Consider the following 22,094-nt stretch of genomic DNA (forward strand, 5'->3'; position numbering starts at 1 on the left):
ACAAAACCTGAAAACGTCAAAAAATCTAACACCTGGCCAAGCCAAAAATGGCTGATTTTCAGCCAAAATTTTTTTTTTCACAAATCAAACACACTCTATACTCCCTCTTTGGGAACTGTTTTCGAATGCTTTCCAGCATAGTTTTAACCCCCTAGATGTAGAAGTAGGAGAATTAAGTGATTTTTCACAAAACCTGAAAATGTCAAAATATCAAACACCCGGCCAAGCCAAAAATGGCTGATTTTCAGCCAAAATATTTTTTTTTCGACAAATCAAACACACTCTATACTCCCTCTTTGGGAACTGTTTTCGAATGCTTTCCAGCATAGTTTTAACCCCCTAGATGTAGAAGTAGGAGAATTAAGTGATTTTTCACAAAACCTGAAAATGTCAAAAAATCTAACAACCGGCCAAGCCAAAAATGGCTGATTTTCAGCCAAATTCTTTTTTCCACAAATCAAAAACACTCTATACTCCCTCTTTGGGAACTCTTTTGGGATGCTTTCCAACATAGTTTTTACCCCTTAGATGTAGAAGTAGGAGAATTAAGTGATTTTTCACAAAACCTGAAAACGTCAAAAAATCTAACTCCTGGCCAAGCCAAAAATGGCTGATTTTCAGCCAAAATTTTTTTTTTCACAATTCAAACACACTCTATACTCCCTCTTTGGGAACTGTTTTCGATTGCTTTCCAGCATAGTTTTCACCCCCTAGATGTAGAAGTAGGAGAATTAAGTGATTTTTCACAAAACCTGAAAACGTCAAAAAATCTAACACCCGGCCAAGCCAAAAATGGCTGATTTTCAGCCAAAATTTTTTTTTCCACAACTCAAGCACACTCCCTCTTTGGGAACTGTTTTCGAATGCTTTCCAGCATAGTTTTAACCCCCTAGATGTAGAAGTAGGAGAATTAAGTGATTTTTCACAAAACCTGGAAACGTCAAAAAATCTAACACCTGCCCAAGCCAAAAATGGCTGATTTTCAGCCAAAAAATGTTTTCTCACAAATCAAACACACTCTATACTCCCTCTTTGGGAACTCTTTTGGGATGCTTTCCAACATAGTTTTAACCCACTAGATGTAGAAGTAGGAGAATTAAGTGATTTTTCACAAAACCTGAAAACGTCAAAAAATCTAACACCTGGCCAAGCCAAAAATGGCTGATTTTCAGCCAAAATTTTTTTTTTCACAAATCAAACACACTCTATACTCCCTCTTTGGGAACTGTTTTCAAATGCTTTCCAGCATAGTTTTAACCCCCTAGATGTAGAAGTAGGAGAATTAAGTGATTTTTCACAAAACCTGAAAACGTCAAAAAATCTAACACCCGGCCAAGCCAAAAATGGCTGATTTTCAGCCAAAAATTTTTTCCTCACAAATCAAAAACACTCTATACTCCCTCTTTGGGAACTCTTTTGGGATGCTTTCCAACATAGTTTTAACCCCATAGATTTTGAAGTAGGATAATTAAGTGATTTTTTACAAAACCTGAAAACGTCAAAAAATCTAACACCCGGCCAAGCCAAAAATGGCTGATTTTCAGCCAAATTTTTTTTTCCACAAATCAAACACTCCTTACTCCCTCTTTGGGAACTCTTTTGGGATGCTTTCCAACATAGTTTTAAACCTCTAGATATAGAAGTAAGAAAATTAAGTGATTTTTCACAATTCCTGAAAATATCAAAAAAATCTAACACCCGGCCAAGCCAAAAAATGGCTGATTTTCAGCCAAAAATTTTTTTTGCACAGATCACACACACTCTATACTCCCTCTTTGGGAACTCTTTTGGGATGCTTTCCAACATAGTTTTTAACCCTTAGATGTAGAAGTAGGAGAATTAAGTGATTTTTCACAAAACCTGAAAACGTCAAAAAATCTAACACGCGGCCAAGCCAAAAATGGCTGATTTTCAGCCAAAATTTTTTTTTTCCACAAATCACACTCTATACTCCCTCTTTGGGAACTGTTTTTGAATGCTTTCCAGCATAGTTTTAACCCCCTAGATGTAGAAGTAGGAGAATTAAGTGATTTTTCACAAAACCTGAAAACGTCAAAAAATCTAACACCCGGCCAAGCCAAAAATGGCTGATTTTCAGCCAAAAAATTTTTTCTCACAAATCAAAAACACTCTATACTCCTTCTTTGGGTACTCTTTTGGGATGCTTTCCAGCATAGTTTTAACCCCCTAGATGTAGAAGTAGGAGAATTAAGTGATTTTTCACAAAACCTGAAAACGTCAAAAAATCTAACACCCGGCCAAGCCAAAAATGGCTGATTTTCAGCCAAAAATTTTTTTCTCACAAATCAAAAACACTCTATACTCCTTCTTTGGGTACTCTTTTGGGATGCTTTCCAACATAGTTTTAACCCCCTAGATGTAGAAGTAGGAGAATTAAGTGATTTTTTCACAAAACCTGAAAACGTCAAAAAATCTAATACCCGGCCAAGCCAAAAATGGCTGATTTTCAGCCAAATTTTTTTTCCCACAAATCAAACACACTCTATACTCCCTCTTTGGGAACTGTTTTCGAATGCTTTCCAGCATAGTTTTAACCCCCTAGATGTAGAAGTAGGAGAATTAAGTGATTTTTCACAAAACCTGAAAATGTCAAAATATCTAACACCCGGCCAAGCCAAAAATGGCTGATTTTCAGCCAAAATATTTTTTTTTCCACAAATCAAACACACTCTATACTCCCTCTTTGGGAACTGTTTTCGAATGCTTTCCAGCATAGTTTTAACCCCCTAGATGTAGAAGTAGGAGAATTAAGTGATTTTTCACAAAACCTGAAAACGTCAAAAAATCTAACAACCGGCCAAGCCAAAAATGGCTGATTTTCAGCCAAATTTTTTTTTCCACAAATCAAAAACACTCTATACTCCCTCTTTGGGAACTCTTTTGGGATGCTTTCCAACATAGTTTTTACCCCTTAGATGTAGAAGTAGGAGAATTAAGTGATTTTTCACAAAACCTGAAAACGTCAAAAAATCTAACACCTGGCCAAGCCAAAAATGGCTGATTTTCAGCCAAAATTTTTTTTTTCACAAATCAAACACACTCTATACTCCCTCTTTGGGAACTGTTTTCGAATGCTTTCCAGCATAGTTTTAACCCCCTAGATGTAGAAGTAGGAGAATTAAGTGATTTTTCACAAAACCTGAAAACGTCAAAAAATCTAACACCCGGCCAAGCCAAAAATGGCTGATTTTCAGCCAAACATTTTTTTCTCACAAATCAAAAACACTCTATACTCCCTCTTTGGGAACTCTTTTGGGATGCTTTCCAACATAGTTTTAACCCCCTAGATGTAGAAGTAGGAGAATTCAGTGATTTTTCACAAAACCTGAAAACGTCAAAAAATCTAACACCCGGCCAAGCCAAAAATGGCTGATTTTCAGCCAAAAATTTTTTTTCACAAATCAAACGCACTCTATACTCCCTCTTTGGGAACTCTTTTGGGATGCTTTCCAACATAGTTTTTACCCCTTAGATGTAGAAGTAGGAGAATTAAGTGATTTTTCACAAAACCTGAAAACGTCAAAAAATCTAACACCCAGCCAAGCCAAAAATGGCTGATTTTCAGCCAAAATTTTTTTTTTCCACAAATCAAACACACTCTATACTCCCTCTTTGGGAACTGTTTTCGAATGCTTTCCAGCATAGTTTTAACCCCCTAGATGTAGAAGTAGGAGAATTAAGTGATTTTTCACAAAACCTGAAAAAGTCAAAAAATCTAACAGCCGGCCAAGCCAAAAATGGCTGATTTTCAGTCAAAATTTTTTTTATCACAAATCAAATACACTCTATACTCCCTCTTTGGGAACTCTTTTGGGATGCTTTCCAACATAGTTTTAACTCACTAGATGTAGAAGTAGGAGAATTAAGTGATTTTTCACAAAACCTGAAAACGTCAAAAAATCTAACACCCGGCCAAGCCAAAAATGACTGATTTTCAGTCAAAAAATTTTTTTTCACAAATCACTCTCTATACTCCCTCTTTGGGAACTTTTTTGGGATGCTTTCCAACATAGTTTTAACCCCCTAAATGTAGAAGTAGGACAATTAAGTGATTTTTCACAAAACCTGAAAACGTCAAAAAATCTAACACCCGGCCAAGCCAAAAATGGCTGATTTTCAGCCAAAATTTTTTTTTCACAAATCAAACACACTCTATACTCCCTCTTTGGGAACTGTTTTCGAATGCTTTCCAGCATAGTTTTAACCCCCTAGATGTAGAAGTAGGAGAATTAAGTGATTTTTCACAAAACCTGAAAACGTCAAAAAATCTAACACCCGGCCAAGCCAAAAATGGCTGATTTTCAGCCAAAATGTTTTTTCTCACAAATCAAAAACACTCTATAATCCCTCTTTGGGAACTCTTTTGGGATGCTTTCCAACATAGTTTTAACCCCCTAGATGTAGAAGTAGGATAATTAAGTGATTTTTTCACAAAACCTGAAAACGTCAAAAAATCTAACACCCGGCCAAGCCAAAAATGGCTGATTTTCAGCCAAAATTTTTTTTTGCACAAATCACACACACTCTATACTCCCTCTTTGGGAACTCTTTTGGGATGCTTTCCAACATAGTTTTTACCCCTTAGATGTAGAAGTAGGAGAATTAAGTGATTTTTCACAAAACCTGAAAACGTCAAAAAATCTAACTCCTGGCCAAGCCAAAAATGGCTGATTTTCAGCCAAAATTTTTTTTTTCACAATTCAAACACACTCTATACTCCCTCTTTGGGAACTGTTTTCGAATGCTTTCCAGCATAGTTTTCACCCCCTAGATGTAGAAGTAGGAGAATTAAGTGATTTTTCACAAAACCTGAAAACGTCAAAAAATCTAACACCCGTCCAAGCCAAAAATGGCTGATTTTCAGCCAAAATTTTTTTTTTCACAAATCAAACACACTCTATACTCCCTCTTTGGCAACTCTTTTGGGATGCTTTCCAACATAGTTTTTACCCCTTAGATGTAGAAGTAGGAGAATTAAGTGATTTTTCACAAAACCTGAAAACGTCAAAAAATCTAACACCCGGCCAAGCCAAAAATGGCTGATTTTCAGCCAAAATTTTTTTTCCACAACTCAAGCACACTCCCTCTTTGGGAACTGTTTTCGAATGCTTTCCAGCATAGTTTTAACCCCCTAGATGTAGAAGTAGGAGAATTAAGTGATTTTTCACAAAACCTGAAAACGTCAAAAAAACTAACACCTGCCCAAGCCAAAAATGGCTGATTTTCAGCCAAAGAATGTTTTCTCACAAATCAAACACACTCTATACTCCCTCTTTGGGAACTCTTTTGGGATGCTTTCCAACATAGTTTTAACCCACTAGATGTAGAAGTAGGAGAATTAAGTGATTTTTCACAAAACCTGAAAACGTCAAAAAATCTAACACCTGGCCAAGCCAAAAAAGGCTGATTTTCAGCCAAAAATTTTTTTTTCACAAATCAAACACACTCTATACTCCCTCTTTGGGAACTGTTTTCAAATGCTTTCCAGCATAGTTTTAACCCCCTAGATGTAGAAGTAGGAGAATTAAGTGATTTTTCACAAAACCTGAAAACGTCAAAAAATCTAACACCCGGCCAAGCCAAAAATGGCTGATTTTCAGCCAAAAATTTTTTCCTCACAAATCAAAAACACTCTATACTCCCTCTTTGGGAACTCTTTTGGGATGCTTTCCAACATAGTTTTAACCCCATAGATTTTGAAGTAGGATAATTAAGTGATTTTTTACAAAACCTGAAAACGTCAAAAAATCTAACACCCGGCCAAGCCAAAAATGGCTGATTTTCAGCCAAATTTTTTTTTCCACAAATCAAACACACTCTTTACTCCCTCTTTGGGAACTCTTTTGGGATGCTTTCCAACATAGTTTTAAACCTCTAGATGTAGAAGTAAGAAAATTAAGTGATTTTTCACAATTCCTGAAAATATCAAAAAAATCTAACACCCGGCCAAGCCAAAAAATGGCTGATTTTCAGCCAAAAATTTTTTTTGCACAGATCACACACACTCTATACTCCCTCTTTGGGAACTCTTTTGGGATGCTTTCCAACATAGTTTTTAACCCTTAGATGTAGAAGTAGGAGAATTAAGTGATTTTTCACAAAACCTGAAAACGTCAAAAAATCTAACACGCGGCCAAGCCAAAAATGGCTGATTTTCAGCCAAAATTTTTTTTTTCCACAAATCACACTCTATACTCCCTCTTTGGGAACTGTTTTCGAATGCTTTCCAGCATAGTTTTAACCCCCTAGATGTAGAAGTAGGAGAATTAAGTGATTTTTCACAAAACCTGAAAACGTCAAAAAATCTAACACCCGGCCAAGCCAAAAATGGCTGATTTTCAGCCAAAAATTTTTTTCTCACAAATCAAAAACACTCTATACTCCTTCTTTGGGTACTCTTTTGGGATGCTTTCCAACATAGTTTTAACCCCCTAGATGTAGAAGTAGGAGAATTAAGTGATTTTTTCACAAAACCTGAAAACGTCAAAAAATCTAATACCCGGCCAAGCCAAAAATGGCTGATTTTCAGCCAAATTTTTTTTCCCACAAATCAAACACACTCTATACTCCCTCTTTGGGAACTGTTTTCGAATGCTTTCCAGCATAGTTTTAACCCCCTAGATGTAGAAGTAGGAGAATTAAGTGATTTTTCACAAAACCTGAAAATGTCAAAATATCTAACACCCGGCCAAGCCAAAAATGGCTGATTTTCAGCCAAAATTTTTTTTTCCACAAATCACACTCTATACTCCCTCTTTGGGAACTGTTTTCGAATGCTTTCCAGCATAGTTTTAACCCCCTAGATGTAGAAGTAGGAGAATTAAGTGATTTTTCACAAAACCTGAAAACGTCAAAAAATCTAACACCCGGCCAAGCCAAAAATGGCTGATTTTCAGCCAAAAAATTTTTTCTCACAAATCAAAAACACTCTATACTCCTTCTTTGGGTACTCTTTTGGGATGCTTTCCAACATAGTTTTTACCCCTTAGATGTAGAAGTAGGAGAATTAAGTGATTTTTCACAAAACCTGAAAACGTCAAAAAATCTAACACCTGGCCAAGCCAAAAATGGCTGATTTTCAGCCAAAATTTTTTTTTTCACAAATCAAAAACACTCTATACTCCCTCTTTGGGAATTCTTTTGGGATGCTTTCCAACATAGTTTTAACCCCCTAGATGTAGAAGTAGGATAATTAAGTGATTTTTTCACAAAACCTGAAAACGTCAAAAAATCTAACACCCGGCCAAGCCAAAAATGGCTGATTTTCAGCCAATTTTTTTTCCCACAAATCAAACACACTCTATACTCCCTCTTTGGGAACTCTTTTGGGATGCTTTCCAACATAGTTTTAAACCTCTAGATGTAGAAGTAAGAAAATTAAGTGATTTTTCACAATTCCTGAAAATGTCAAAAAAATCTAACACCCGGCCAAGCCAAAAATGGCTGATTTTCAGTCAAAATTTTATTTTTCACAAATCAAACACACTCTATACTCCCTCTTTGGGAACTCTTTTGGGATGCTTTCCAACATAGTTTTAACCCCCTAGATGTAGAAGTAGGAGAATTCAGTGATTTTTCACAAAACCTGAAAACGTCAAAAAATCTAACACCCGGCCAAGCCAAAAATGGCTGATTTTCAGCCAAAAATTTTTTTTCACAAATCAAACACACTCTATACTCCCTCTTTGGGAACTCTTTTGGGATGCTTTCCAACATAGTTTTTACCCCTTAGATGTAGAAGTAGGAGAATTAAGTGATTTTTCACAAAACCTGAAAACGTCAAAAAATCTAACACCCAGCCAAGCCAAAAATGGCTGATTTTCAGCCAAAATTTTTTTTTTTCACAAATCAAACACACTCTATACTCCCTCTTTGGGAACTGTTTTCGAATGCTTTCCAGCATAGTTTTAACCCCCTAGATGTAGAAGTAGGAGAATTAAGTGATTTTTCACAAAACCTGAAAAAGTCAAAAAATCTAACAACCGGCCAAGCCAAAAATGGCTGATTTTCAGTCAAATTTTTTTTATCACAAATCAAATACACTCTATACTCCCTCTTTGGGAACTCTTTTGGGATGCTTTCCAACATAGTTTTAACTCACTAGATGTAGAAGTAGGAGAATTAAGTGATTTTTCACAAAACCTGAAAACGTCAAAAAATCTAACACCCGGCCAAGCCAAAAATGACTGATTTTCAGTCAAAATTTTTTTTTTCACAAATCACTCTCTATACTCCCTCTTTGGGAACTTTTTTGGGATGCTTTCCAACATAGTTTTAACCCCCTAAATGTAGAAGTAGGACAATTAAGTGATTTTTCACAAAACCTGAAAACGTCAAAAAATCTAACACCCGGCCAAGCCAAAAATGGCTGATTTTCAGCCAAAATTGTTTTTTCACAAATCAAACACACTCTATACTCCCTCTTTGGGAACTGTTTTCGAATGCTTTCCAGCATAGTTTTAACCCCCTAGATGTAGAAGTAGGAGAATTAAGTGATTTTTCACAAAACCTGAAAACGTCAAAAAATCTAACACCCGGCCAAGCCAAAAATGGCTGATTTTCAGCCAAAATTTTTTTTCTCACAAATCAAAAGCACTCTATAATCCCTCTTTGGGAACTCTTTTGGGATGCTTTCCAACATAGTTTTAACCCCCTAGATGTAGAAGTAGGATAATTAAGTGATTTTTTCACAAAACCTGAAAACGTCAAAAAATCTAACACCCGGCCAAGCCAAAAATGGCTGATTTTCAGCCAAATTTTTTTTTCCACAAATCAAACACACTCTATACTCCCTCTTTGGGAACTCTTTTGGGATGCTTTCCAACATAGTTTTAAACCTCTAGATGTAGAAGTAAGAAAATTAAGTGATTTTTCACAATTCCTGAAAATGTCAAAAAAAATCTAACACCCGGCCAAGCCAAAAATGGCTGATTTTCAGCCAAAATTTTTTTTTGCACAAATCACACACACTCTATACTCCCTCTTTGGGAACTCTTTTGGGATGCTTTCCAACATAGTTTTAACCCTTAGATGTAGACGTAGGAGAATTAAGTGATTTTTCACAAAACCTGAAAACGTCAAAAAATCTAACACCCGGCCAAGCCAAAAATAACTGATTTTCAGCCAAAATTTTTTTTTTCATAAATCAAACACACTCTATACTCCCTCTTTGGGAACTGTTTTCGAATGCTTTCCAGCATAGTTTTAACCCCCCAGATGTAGAAGTAGGAGAATTAAGTGATTTTTCACAAAACCTGAAAACGTCAAAAAATCTAACACCCGGCCAAGCCAAAAATGGCTGATTTTCAGCCAAAATTTTTTTTTCTCACAAATCAAAAACACTCTATACTCCCTCTTTGGGAACTCTTTTGGGATGCTTTCCAACATAGTTTTAACCCCCTAGATGTAGAAGTAGGATAATTAAGTGATTTTTTCACAAAACCTGAAAATGTCAAAAAATCTAACACCCGGCCAAGCCAAAAATGGCTGATTTTCAGCCAATTTTTTTTCCCACAAATCAAACACACTCTATACTCCCTTTTTGGGAACTCTTTTGGGATGCTTTCCAACATAGTTTTAAACCTCTAGATGTAGAAGTAAGAAAATTAAGTGATTTTTCACAATTCCTGAAAATGTCAAAATAATCTAACACCCGGCCAAGCCAAAAATGGCTGATTTTCAGCCAAAATTTTTTTTTGCACAAATCACACACACTCTATACTCCCTCTTTGGGAACTGTTTTCGAATGCTTTCCAGCATAGTTTTAACCTACTAGATGTAGAAATAGGAGAATTAAGTGATTTTTCACAAAACCTGAAAAAGTCAAAAAATCTAACAACCGGCCAAGCCAAAAATGGCTGATTTTCAGTCAAAAATTTTTTTTCACAAATCAAATACACCCTATACTCCCTCTTTGGGAACTCTTTTGGGATGCTTTCCAACATAGTTTTAACTCACTAGATGTAGAAGTAGGAGAATTAAGTGATTTTTCACAAAACCTGAAAACGTCAAAAAATCTAACACCCGGCCAAGCCAAAAATGGCTGATTTTCAGCCAAAATTTTTTTTTTCACAAATCAAACACACTCTATACTCCCTTTTTGGGAACTGTTTTCGAATGCTTTCCAGCATAGTTTTAACCCCCTAGATGTAGAAGTAGGAGAATTAAGTGATTTTTCACAAAACCTGAAAACGTCAAAAAATCTAACACCCGGCCAAGCCAAAAATGGCTGATTTTCAGCCAAAAATTTTTTTCTCACAAATCAAAAACACTCTATACTCCCTCTTTGGGAACTCTTTTGGGATGCTTTCCAACATAGTTTTAACCCCCTAGATGTAGAAGTTGGATAATTAAGTGATTTTTTCACAAAACCTGAAAATGTCAAAAAATCTAACACCCGACCAAGCCAAAAATGGCTGATTTTCAGCAAAAAAATGTTCTCTCACAAATCAAACACACTCTATACTCCCTCTTTGGGAACTCTTTTGGGATGCTTTCCAACATAGTTTTAACTCACTAGATGTAGAAGTAGGAGAATTAAGTGATTTTTCACAAAACCTGAAAACGTCAAAAAATCTAACACCCGGCCAAGCCAAAAATGACTGATTTTCAGTCAAAATTTTTTTTTTCACAAATCACTCTCTATACTCCCTCTTTGGGAACTTTTTTGGGATGCTTTCCAACATAGTTTTAACCCCCTAAATGTAGAAGTAGGACAATTAAGTGATTTTTCACAAAACCTGAAAACGTCAAAAAATCTAACACCCGGCCAAGCCAAAAATGGCTGATTTTCAGCCAAAATTGTTTTTTCACAAATCAAACACACTCTATACTCCCTCTTTGGGAACTGTTTTCGAATGCTTTCCAGCATAGTTTTAACCCCCTAGATGTAGAAGTAGGAGAATTAAGTGATTTTTCACAAAACCTGAAAACGTCAAAAAATCTAACACCCGGCCAAGCCAAAAATGGCTGATTTTCAGCCAAAATTTTTTTTCTCACAAATCAAAAGCACTCTATAATCCCTCTTTGGGAACTCTTTTGGGATGCTTTCCAACATAGTTTTAACCCCCTAGATGTAGAAGTAGGATAATTAAGTGATTTTTTCACAAAACCTGAAAACGTCAAAAAATCTAACACCCGGCCAAGCCAAAAATGGCTGATTTTCAGCCAAATTTTTTTTTCCACAAATCAAACACACTCTATACTCCCTCTTTGGGAACTCTTTTGGGATGCTTTCCAACATAGTTTTAAACCTCTAGATGTAGAAGTAAGAAAATTAAGTGATTTTTCACAATTCCTGAAAATGTCAAAAAAAATCTAACACCCGGCCAAGCCAAAAATGGCTGATTTTCAGCCAAAATTTTTTTTTGCACAAATCACACACACTCTATACTCCCTCTTTGGGAACTCTTTTGGGATGCTTTCCAACATAGTTTTAACCCTTAGATGTAGACGTAGGAGAATTAAGTGATTTTTCACAAAACCTGAAAACGTCAAAAAATCTAACACCCGGCCAAGCCAAAAATAACTGATTTTCAGCCAAAATTTTTTTTTTCATAAATCAAACACACTCTATACTCCCTCTTTGGGAACTGTTTTCGAATGCTTTCCAGCATAGTTTTAACCCCCCAGATGTAGAAGTAGGAGAATTAAGTGATTTTTCACAAAACCTGAAAACGTCAAAAAATCTAACACCCGGCCAAGCCAAAAATGGCTGATTTTCAGCCAAAATTTTTTTTTCTCACAAATCAAAAACACTCTATACTCCCTCTTTGGGAACTCTTTTGGGATGCTTTCCAACATAGTTTTAACCCCCTAGATGTAGAAGTAGGATAATTAAGTGATTTTTTCACAAAACCTGAAAATGTCAAAAAATCTAACACCCGGCCAAGCCAAAAATGGCTGATTTTCAGCCAATTTTTTTTCCCACAAATCAAACACACTCTATACTCCCTTTTTGGGAACTCTTTTGGGATGCTTTCCAACATAGTTTTAAACCTCTAGATGTAGAAGTAAGAAAATTAAGTGATTTTTCACAATTCCTGAAAATGTCAAAATAATCTAACACCCGGCCAAGCCAAAAATGGCTGATTTTCAGCCAAAATTTTTTTTTGCACAAATCACACACACTCTATACTCCCTCTTTGGGAACTGTTTTCGAATGCTTTCCAGCATAGTTTTAACCTACTAGATGTAGAAATAGGAGAATTAAGTGATTTTTCACAAAACCTGAAAAAGTCAAAAAATCTAACAACCGGCCAAGCCAAAAATGGCTGATTTTCAGTCAAAAATTTTTTTTCACAAATCAAATACACCCTATACTCCCTCTTTGGGAACTCTTTTGGGATGCTTTCCAACATAGTTTTAACTCACTAGATGTAGAAGTAGGAGAATTAAGTGATTTTTCACAAAACCTGAAAACGTCAAAAAATCTAACACCCGGCCAAGCCAAAAATGGCTGATTTTCAGCCAAAATTTTTTTTTTCACAAATCAAACACACTCTATACTCCCTTTTTGGGAACTGTTTTCGAATGCTTTCCAGCATAGTTTTAACCCCCTAGATGTAGAAGTAGGAGAATTAAGTGATTTTTCACAAAACCTGAAAACGTCAAAAAATCTAACACCCGGCCAAGCCAAAAATGGCTGATTTTCAGCCAAAAATTTTTTTCTCACAAATCAAAAACACTCTATACTCCCTCTTTGGGAACTCTTTTGGGATGCTTTCCAACATAGTTTTAACCCCCTAGATGTAGAAGTTGGATAATTAAGTGATTTTTTCACAAAACCTGAAAATGTCAAAAAATCTAACACCCGACCAAGCCAAAAATGGCTGATTTTCAGCAAAAAAATGTTCTCTCACAAATCAAACACACTCTATACTCCCTCTTTGGGAACTCTTTTGGGATGCTTTCCAACATAGTTTCAAACCTCTAGATGTAGAAGTAAGAAAATTAAGTGATTTTTCACAATTCCTGAAAATGTCAAAAAATCTAACACATGGCCAAGCCAAATATGGCTGATTTTCAGCCAATTTTTTTTCCCACAAATCAAACGCACTCTATACTCCCTCTTTGGGAACTCTTTTTGGGATGCTTTCCAACATAGTTTTAAACCTCTAGATGTAGAAGTAAGAAAATTTAGTGATGTTTCACAATTCCTGAAAATGTCTAAAAAATCTAACACCCGGCCAAGCCAAAAATGGCTGATTTTCAGCCAAAATTTTTTTTGCACAAATCACACACACTCTATACTCCCTCTTTGGGAACTCTTTTGGGATGCTTCCAAAATAGTTTTTAACCCTTAGATGTAGTAGTAGGAGAATTAAGTGATTTTTCACAAAACCTGAAAACGTCAAAAAATCTAACACCCGGCCAAGCCAAAAATGGCTGATTTTCAGCCAAAAAATTTTTTTTCCACAATTCAAACACACTCTATACTCCCTCTTTGGGGACTGTTTTCGAATGCTTTCCAGCATAGTTTTAATTCCCTAGATGTAGAAGTAGGAGAATTAAGTGATTTTCACAAAACCTGAAAACGTCAAAAAATCTAACACACGGCCAAGCCAAAAATGGCTGATTTTCAGTCAAAATTATTTTTTGACACAAATCAAACACACTCTATACTCCCTCTTTGGGAACTCTTTTGGGATGCTTTCCAACATAGTTTTAACCCCCTAGATGTAGAAGTAGGAGAATTCAGTGATTTTTCACAAAACCTGAAGACGTCAAAAAATCTAACACCCGGCCAAGCCAAAAATAACTGATTTTCAGCCAAAATTTTTTTTTCCACAAATCAAACACACTCCCTCTTTGGGAACTGTTTTCAAATGCTTTCCAGCATAGTTTTAACCCCCTAGATGTAGAAGTAGGAGAATTAAGTGATTTTTCACAAAACCTGAAAACGTCAAAAAATCTAACACCCGGCCAAGCCAAAAATGGCAGATTTTCAGCCAAAAAATGTTTTCTCACAAATCAAAAACACTCTATACTCCCTCTTTGGGAACTCTTTTGGGATGCTTTCCAACATAGTTTTAAACCTCTAGATGTAGAAGTAAGAAAATTAAGTGATTTTTCACAATTCCTGAAAATGTCAAAAAAAATCTAACACCCGGCCAAGCCAAAAATGGCTGATTTTCAGCCAAAATTTTTTTTTCCACAAATTACACACACTCTATACTCCCTCTTTGGGAACTCTTTTGGGATGCTTTCCAACATAGTTTTTAACCCTTAGATGTAGAAGTAGGAGAATTAAGTGATTTTTCACAAAACCTGAAAACGTCAAAAAATCTAACACCCGGCCAAGCCAAAAATGGCTGATTTTCAGCCCAAAATTTTTTTCTCACAAATCAAAAACACTCTATACTCCCTCTTTGGGAACTCTTTTGGGATGCTTTCCAACATAGTTTCAAACCTCTAGATGTAGAAGTAAGAAAATTAAGTGATTTTTCACAATTCCTGAAAATGTCAAAAAAAATCTAACACCCGGCCAAGCCAAAAATGGCTGATTTTCAGCCAAAATTTTTTTTTGCACAAATCACACACACTCTATACTCCCTCTTTGGGAACTCTTTTGGGATGCTTTCCAACATAGTTTTAACCCTTAGATGTAGACGTAGGAGAATTAAGTGATTTTTCACAAAACCTGAAAACGTCAAAAAATCTAACACCCGGCCAAGCCAAAAATAACTGATTTTCAGCCAAAATTTTTTTTTCATAAATCAAACACACTCTATACTCCCTCTTTGGGAACTGTTTTCGAATGCTTTCCAGCATAGTTTTAACCCCCCAGATGTAGAAGTAGGAGAATTAAGTGATTTTTCACAAAACCTGAAAACGTCAAAAAATCTAACACCCGGCCAAGCCAAAAATGGCTGATTTTCAGCCAAAAATTTTTTTTCTCACAAATCAAAAACACTCTATACTCCCTCTTTGGGAACTCTTTTGGGATGCTTTCCAACATAGTTTTAACCCCCTAGATGTAGAAGTAGGATAATTAAGTGATTTTTTCACAAAACCTGAAAATGTCAAAAAATCTAACACCCGGCCAAGCCAAAAATGGCTGATTTTCAGCCAATTTTTTTTCCCACAAATCAAACACACTCTATACTCCCTTTTTGGGAACTCTTTTGGGATGCTTTCCAACATAGTTTTAAACCTCTAGATGTAGAAGTAAGAAAATTAAGTGATTTTTCACAATTCCTGAAAATGTCAAAATAATCTAACACCCGGCCAAGCCAAAAATGGCTGATTTTCAGCCAAAATTTTTTTTTGCACAAATCACACACACTCTATACTCCCTCTTTGGGAACTGTTTTCGAATGCTTTCCAGCATAGTTTTAACCTACTAGATGTAGAAATAGGAGAATTAAGTGATTTTTCACAAAACCTGAAAAAGTCAAAAAATCTAACAACCGGCCAAGCCAAAAATGGCTGATTTTCAGTCAAAAATTTTTTTTCACAAATCAAATACACCCTATACTCCCTCTTTGGGAACTCTTTTGGGATGCTTTCCAACATAGTTTTAACTCACTAGATGTAGAAGTAGGAGAATTAAGTGATTTTTCACAAAACCTGAAAACGTCAAAAAATCTAACACCCGGCCAAGCCAAAAATGGCTGATTTTCAGCCAAAATTTTTATTTTCACAAATCAAACACACTCTATACTCCCTTTTTGGGAACTGTTTTCGAATGCTTTCCAGCATAGTTTTAACCCCCTAGATGTAGAAGTAGGAGAATTAAGTGATTTTTCACAAAACCTGAAAACGTCAAAAAATCTAACACCCGGCCAAGCCAAAAATGGCTGATTTTCAGCCAAAAATTTTTTTCTCACAAATCAAAAACACTCTATACTCCCTCTTTGGGAACTCTTTTGGGATGCTTTCCAACATAGTTTTAACCCCCTAGATGTAGAAGTTGGATAATTAAGTGATTTTTTCACAAAACCTGAAAATGTCAAAAAATCTAACACCCGACCAAGCCAAAAATGGCTGATTTTCAGCAAAAAAATGTTCTCTCACAAATCAAACACACTCTATACTCCCTCTTTGGGAACTCTTTTGGGATGCTTTCCAACATAGTTTCAAACCTCTAGATGTAGAAGTAAGAAAATTAAGTGATTTTTCACAATTCCTGAAAATGTCAAAAAATCTAACACATGGCCAAGCCAAATATGGCTGATTTTCAGCCAATTTTTTTTCCCACAAATCAAACGCACTCTATACTCCCTCTTTGGGAACTCTTTTTGGGATGCTTTCCAACATAGTTTTAAACCTCTAGATGTAGAAGTAAGAAAATTTAGTGATGTTTCACAATTCCTGAAAATGTCTAAAAAATCTAACACCCGGCCAAGCCAAAAATGGCTGATTTTCAGCCAAAATTTTTTTTGCACAAATCACACACACTCTATACTCCCTCTTTGGGAACTCTTTTGGGATGCTTCCAAAATAGTTTTTAACCCTTAGATGTAGTAGTAGGAGAATTAAGTGATTTTTCACAAAACCTGAAAACGTCAAAAAATCTAACACCCGGCCAAGCCAAAAATGGCTGATTTTCAGCCAAAAAAATTTTTTTCCACAATTCAAACACACTCTATACTCCCTCTTTGGGGACTGTTTTCGAATGCTTTCCAGCATAGTTTTAATTCCCTAGATGTAGAAGTAGGAGAATTAAGTGATTTTCACAAAACCTGAAAACGTCAAAAAATCTAACACACGGCCAAGCCAAAAATGGCTGATTTTCAGTCAAAATTATTTTTTGACACAAATCAAACACACTCTATACTCCCTCTTTGGGAACTCTTTTGGGATGCTTTCCAACATAGTTTTAACCCCCTAGATGTAGAAGTAGGAGAATTCAGTGATTTTTCACAAAACCTGAAGACGTCAAAAAATCTAACACCCGGCCAAGCCAAAAATAACTGATTTTCAGCCAAAATTTTTTTTTCCACAAATCAAACACACTCCCTCTTTGGGAACTGTTTTCAAATGCTTTCCAGCATAGTTTTAACCCCCTAGATGTAGAAGTAGGAGAATTAAGTGATTTTTCACAAAACCTGAAAACGTCAAAAAATCTAACACCCGGCCAAGCCAAAAATGGCAGATTTTCAGCCAAAAAATGTTTTCTCACAAATCAAAAACACTCTATACTCCCTCTTTGGGAACTCTTTTGGGATGCTTTCCAACATAGTTTTAAACCTCTAGATGTAGAAGTAAGAAAATTAAGTGATTTTTCACAATTCCTGAAAATGTCAAAATAATCTAACACCCGGCCAAGCCAAAAATGGCTGATTTTCAGCCAAATTTTTTTTTTCACAAATCAAACACACTCTATACTCCCTCTTTGGGAACTCTTTTGGGATGCTTTCCAACATAGTTTTAAACCTCTAGATGTAGAAGTAAGAAAATTAAGTGATTTTTCACAATTCCTGAAAATGTCAAAAAAAATCTAACACCCGGCCAAGCCAAAAATGGCTGATTTTCAGCCAAAATTTTTTTTTCCACAAATTACACACACTCTATACTCCCTCTTTGGGAACTCTTTTGGGATGCTTTCCAACATAGTTTTTAACCCTTAGATGTAGAAGTAGGAGAATTAAGTGATTTTTCACAAAACCTGAAAACGTCAAAAAATCTAACACCCGGCCAAGCCAAAAATGGCTGATTTTCAGCCCAAAATTTTTTTCTCACAAATCAAAAACACTCTATACTCCCTCTTTGGGAACTCTTTTGGGATGCTTTCCAACATAGTTTCAAACCTCTAGATGTAGAAGTAAGAAAATTAAGTGATTTTTCACAATTCCTGAAAATGTCAAAAAATCTAACACATGGACAAGCCAAATATGGCTGATTTTCAGCCAATTTTTTTTCCCACAAATCAAACACACTCTATACTCCCTCTTTGGGAACTCTTTTGGGATGCTTTCCAACATAGTTTTAAACATCTAGATGTAGAAGTAAGAAAATTTAGTGATTTTTCACAATTCCTGAAAATGTCAAAAAAATCTAACACCCTGCCAAGCCAAAAATGGCTGATTTTCAGCCAAAAAATTTTTTTTCACAAATCAAACACACTCTATACTCCCTCTTTGGGAACTCTTTTGGGATGCTTTCCAACATAGTTTTAACCCCCTAGATGTAGAAGTAGGAGAATTCAGTGATTTTTCACAAAACCTGAAAACGTCAAAAAATCTAACACCCGGCCAAGCCAAAAATAACTGATTTTCAGCCAAAATTTTTTTTTCCACAAATCAAACACACTCCCTCTTTGGGAACTGTTTTCAAATGCTTTCCAGCATAGTTTTAACCCCCTAGATGTAGAAGTAGGAGAATTAAGTGATTTTTCACAAAACCTGAAAAAGTCAAAAAATCTAACACCCGGCCAAACCAAAAATGGCTGATTTTCAGCCAAAAAATGTTTTCTAACAAATCAAACACACTCTATACTCCCTCTTTGGGAACTCTTTTGGGATGCTTTCCAACATAGTTTTAAACCTCTAGATATAGAAGTAAGAAAATTAAGTGATTTTTCACAATTCCTGAAAATGTCAAAAAAATCTAACACGCGGCGAAGCCAAAAATGGCTGATTTTCAGCCAAAATTTTTTTTTTCCACAAATCAAACACACTCTATACTCCCTCTTTGGGAACTGTTTTCGAATGCTTTCCAGCATAGTTTTAACCCCCTAGATGTAGAAGTAGGAGAATTCAGTGATTTTTCACAAAACCTGAAAACGTCAAAAAATCTAACACCCGGCCAAGCCAAAAATGGCTGATTTTCAGCCAAATTTTTTTTTCCACAAATCAAAAACACTCTATACTCCCTCTTTAGGAACTCTTTTGGGATGCTTTCCAACATAGTTTTTACCCCATAGATGTAGAAGTAGGAGAATTAAGTGATTTTTCACAAAACCTGAAAACGTCAAAAAATCTAACACATGGCCAAGCCAAAAATGGCTGATTTTCAGCCAAAATTTTTTTTTCATAAATCAAACACACTCTATACTCCCTCTTTGGGAACTGTTTTCGAATGCTTTCCAGCATAGTTTTAATCCCCTAGATGTAGAAGTAGGAGAATTAAGTGATTTTTCACAAAACCTGGAAACGTCAAAAAATCTAACACCCGGCCAAGCCAAAAATGGCTGATTTTCAGCCAAAATTTTTTTTCTCACAAATCAAAAACACTCTATACTCCCTCTTTGGGAACTCTTTTGGGATGCTTTCCAACATAGTTTTAAACCCTTAGATGTAGAAGTAGGAGAATTAAGTGATTTTTCACAAAACTTGAAAACGTCAAAAAATCTAACACCCGGCCAAGCCAAAAATGGCTGATTTTCAGCCAAAATTTTTTTTTTCACAAATCAAACACACTCTATACTCCCTCTTTGGGAACTGTTTTCGAATGCTTTCCAGCATAGTTTTAACCCCCTAGATGTAGAAGTAGGAGAATTAAGTGATTTTTCACAAAACCTGAAAACGTCAAAAAATCTAACACCTGGCCAAGCCAAAAATGGCTGATTTTCAGCCAAAATTTTTTTTCTCACAAATCAAAAACACTCTATACTCCCTCTTTGGGAACTCTTTTGGGATGCTTTCCAACATAGTTTTAACCCCCTAGATGTAGAAGTTGGATAATTAAGTGATTTTTTCACAAAACCTGAAAACGTCACAAAATCTAACACCCGACCAAGCCAAAAATGGCTGATTTTCAGCAAAAAAATGTTTTCTCACAAATCAAACACACTCTATACTCCCTCTTTGGGAACTCTTTTGGGATGCTTTCCAACATAGTTTCAAACCTCTAGATGTAGAAGTAAGAAAATTAAGTGATTTTTCACAATTCCTGAAAATGTCAAAAAATCTAACACATGGCCAAGCCAAAAATGGCTGATTTTCAGCCAAAATTTTTTTTGCACAAATCACACACACTCTATACTCCCTCTTTGGGAACTCTTTTGGGATGCTTTCCAACATAGTTTTTAACCCTTAGATGTAGTAGTAGGAGAATTAAGTGATTTTTCACAAAACCTGAAAACGTCAAAAAATCTAACACTCGGCCAAGCCAAAAATGGCTGATTTTCAGCCAAATTTTTTTTTTTCCACAATTCAAACACACTCTATACTCCCTCTTTGGGAACTCTTTTGGGATGCTTTCCAACATAGTTTTAACCCCCTAGATGTAGAAGTAGGAGAATTCAGTGATTTTTCACAAAACCTGAAAACGTCAAAAAATCTAACACCCGGCAAGCCAAAAATAACTGATTTTCAGCCAAAATTTTTTTTCCACAAATCAAACACACTCCCTCTTTGGGAACTGTTTTCAAATGCTTTCCAGCATAGTTTTAACCCCCTAGATGTAGAAGTAGGAGAATTAAGTGATTTTTCACAATTCCTGAAAACGTCAAAAAATCTAACACCCGGCCAAGCCAAATATGGCTGATTTTCAGCCAATTTTTTTTCCCACAAATCAAACACACTCTATACTCCCTCTTTGGGAACTCTTTTTGGGATGCTTTCCAACATAGTTTTAAACCTCTAGATGTAGAAGTAAGAAAATTTAGTGATTTTTCACAATTCCTGAAAATGTCTAAAAAATCTAACACCCGGCCAAGCCAAAAATGGCTGATTTTCAGCCAAAATTTTTTTTGCACAAATCACACACACTCTATACTCCCTCTTTGGGAACTCTTTTGGGATGCTTTCCAACATAGTTTTTAACCCTTAGATGTAGTAGTAGGAGAATTAAGTGATTTTTCACAAAACCTGAAAACGTCAAAAAATCTAACACCCGGCCAAGCCAAAAATGGCTGATTTTCAGCCAAAATTTTTTTTTTCCACAATTCAAACACACTCTGTACTCCCTCTTTGGGGACTGTTTTCGAATGCTTTCCAGCATAGTTTTAACCCCCTAGATGTAGAAGTAGGAGAATTAAGTGATTTTTCACAAAACCTGAAAACGTCAAAAAATCTAACACCCGGCCAAGCCAAAAATGGCTGATTTTCAGCCAAAAAATGTTTTCTCACAAATCAAACACACTCTATACTCCCTCTTTGGGAACTCTTTTGGGATGCTTTCCAACATAGTTTTAAACCTCTAGATGTAGAAGTAAGAAAATTAAGTGATTTTTCACAATTCCTGAAAATGTCAAAAAAATCTAACACGCGGCCAAGCCAAAAATGGCTGATTTTCAGCCAAAATTTTTTTTTTCCACAAATCAAAAACACTCTATACTCCCTCTTTGGGAACTCTTTTGGGATGCTTTCCAACATAGTTTTTACCCCATAGATATAGAAGTAGGAGAATTAAGTGATTTTTCATAAAAAAACTGAAAAAGTCAAAAAATCTAACACCCGGCCAAGCCAAAAATGGCTGATTTTCAGCCAAAATTTTTTTTCTCACAAATCAAAAACACTCTATAATCCCTCTTTGGGAACTCTTTTGGGATGCTTTCCAACATAGTTTTAACCCCCTAGATGTAGAAGTAGGATAGTTAAGTGATTTTTTCACAAAACCTGAAAACGTCAAAAAATCTAACACCCGACCAAGCCAAAAATGGCTGATTTTCAGCCAAATTTTTTTTTTCACAAATCAAACACACTCTATACTCCCTCTTTGGGAACTCTTTTGGGATGCTTTCCAACATAGTTTTAAACCTCTAGATGTAGAAGTAAGAAAATTAAGTGATTTTTCACAATTCCTGAAAATGTCAAAAAAAATCTAACACCCGGCCAAGCCAAAAATGGCTGATTTTCAACCAAAATTTTTTTTTCCACAAATTACACACACTCTATACTCCCTCTTTGGGAACTCTTTTGGGATGCTTTCCAACATAGTTTTTAACCCTTAGATGTAGAAGTAGGAGAATTAAGTGATTTTTCACAAAACCTGAAAACGTCAAAAAATCTAACACCTGGCCAAGCCAAAAATGGCTGATTTTCAGCCAAAATTTTTTTTTTCATAAATCAAACACACTCTATACTCACTCTTTGGGAACTGTTTTCGAATGCTTTCCAGCATAGTTTTAACCCCCTAGATGTAGAAGTAGGAGAATTAAGTGATTTTTCACAAAACCTGGAAAC

Source organism: Ranitomeya imitator, chromosome 2 (assembly GCF_032444005.1).
Source record: "Ranitomeya imitator isolate aRanImi1 chromosome 2, aRanImi1.pri, whole genome shotgun sequence".
In the NCBI taxonomy this organism is placed as follows: domain Eukaryota; kingdom Metazoa; phylum Chordata; class Amphibia; order Anura; family Dendrobatidae; genus Ranitomeya; species Ranitomeya imitator.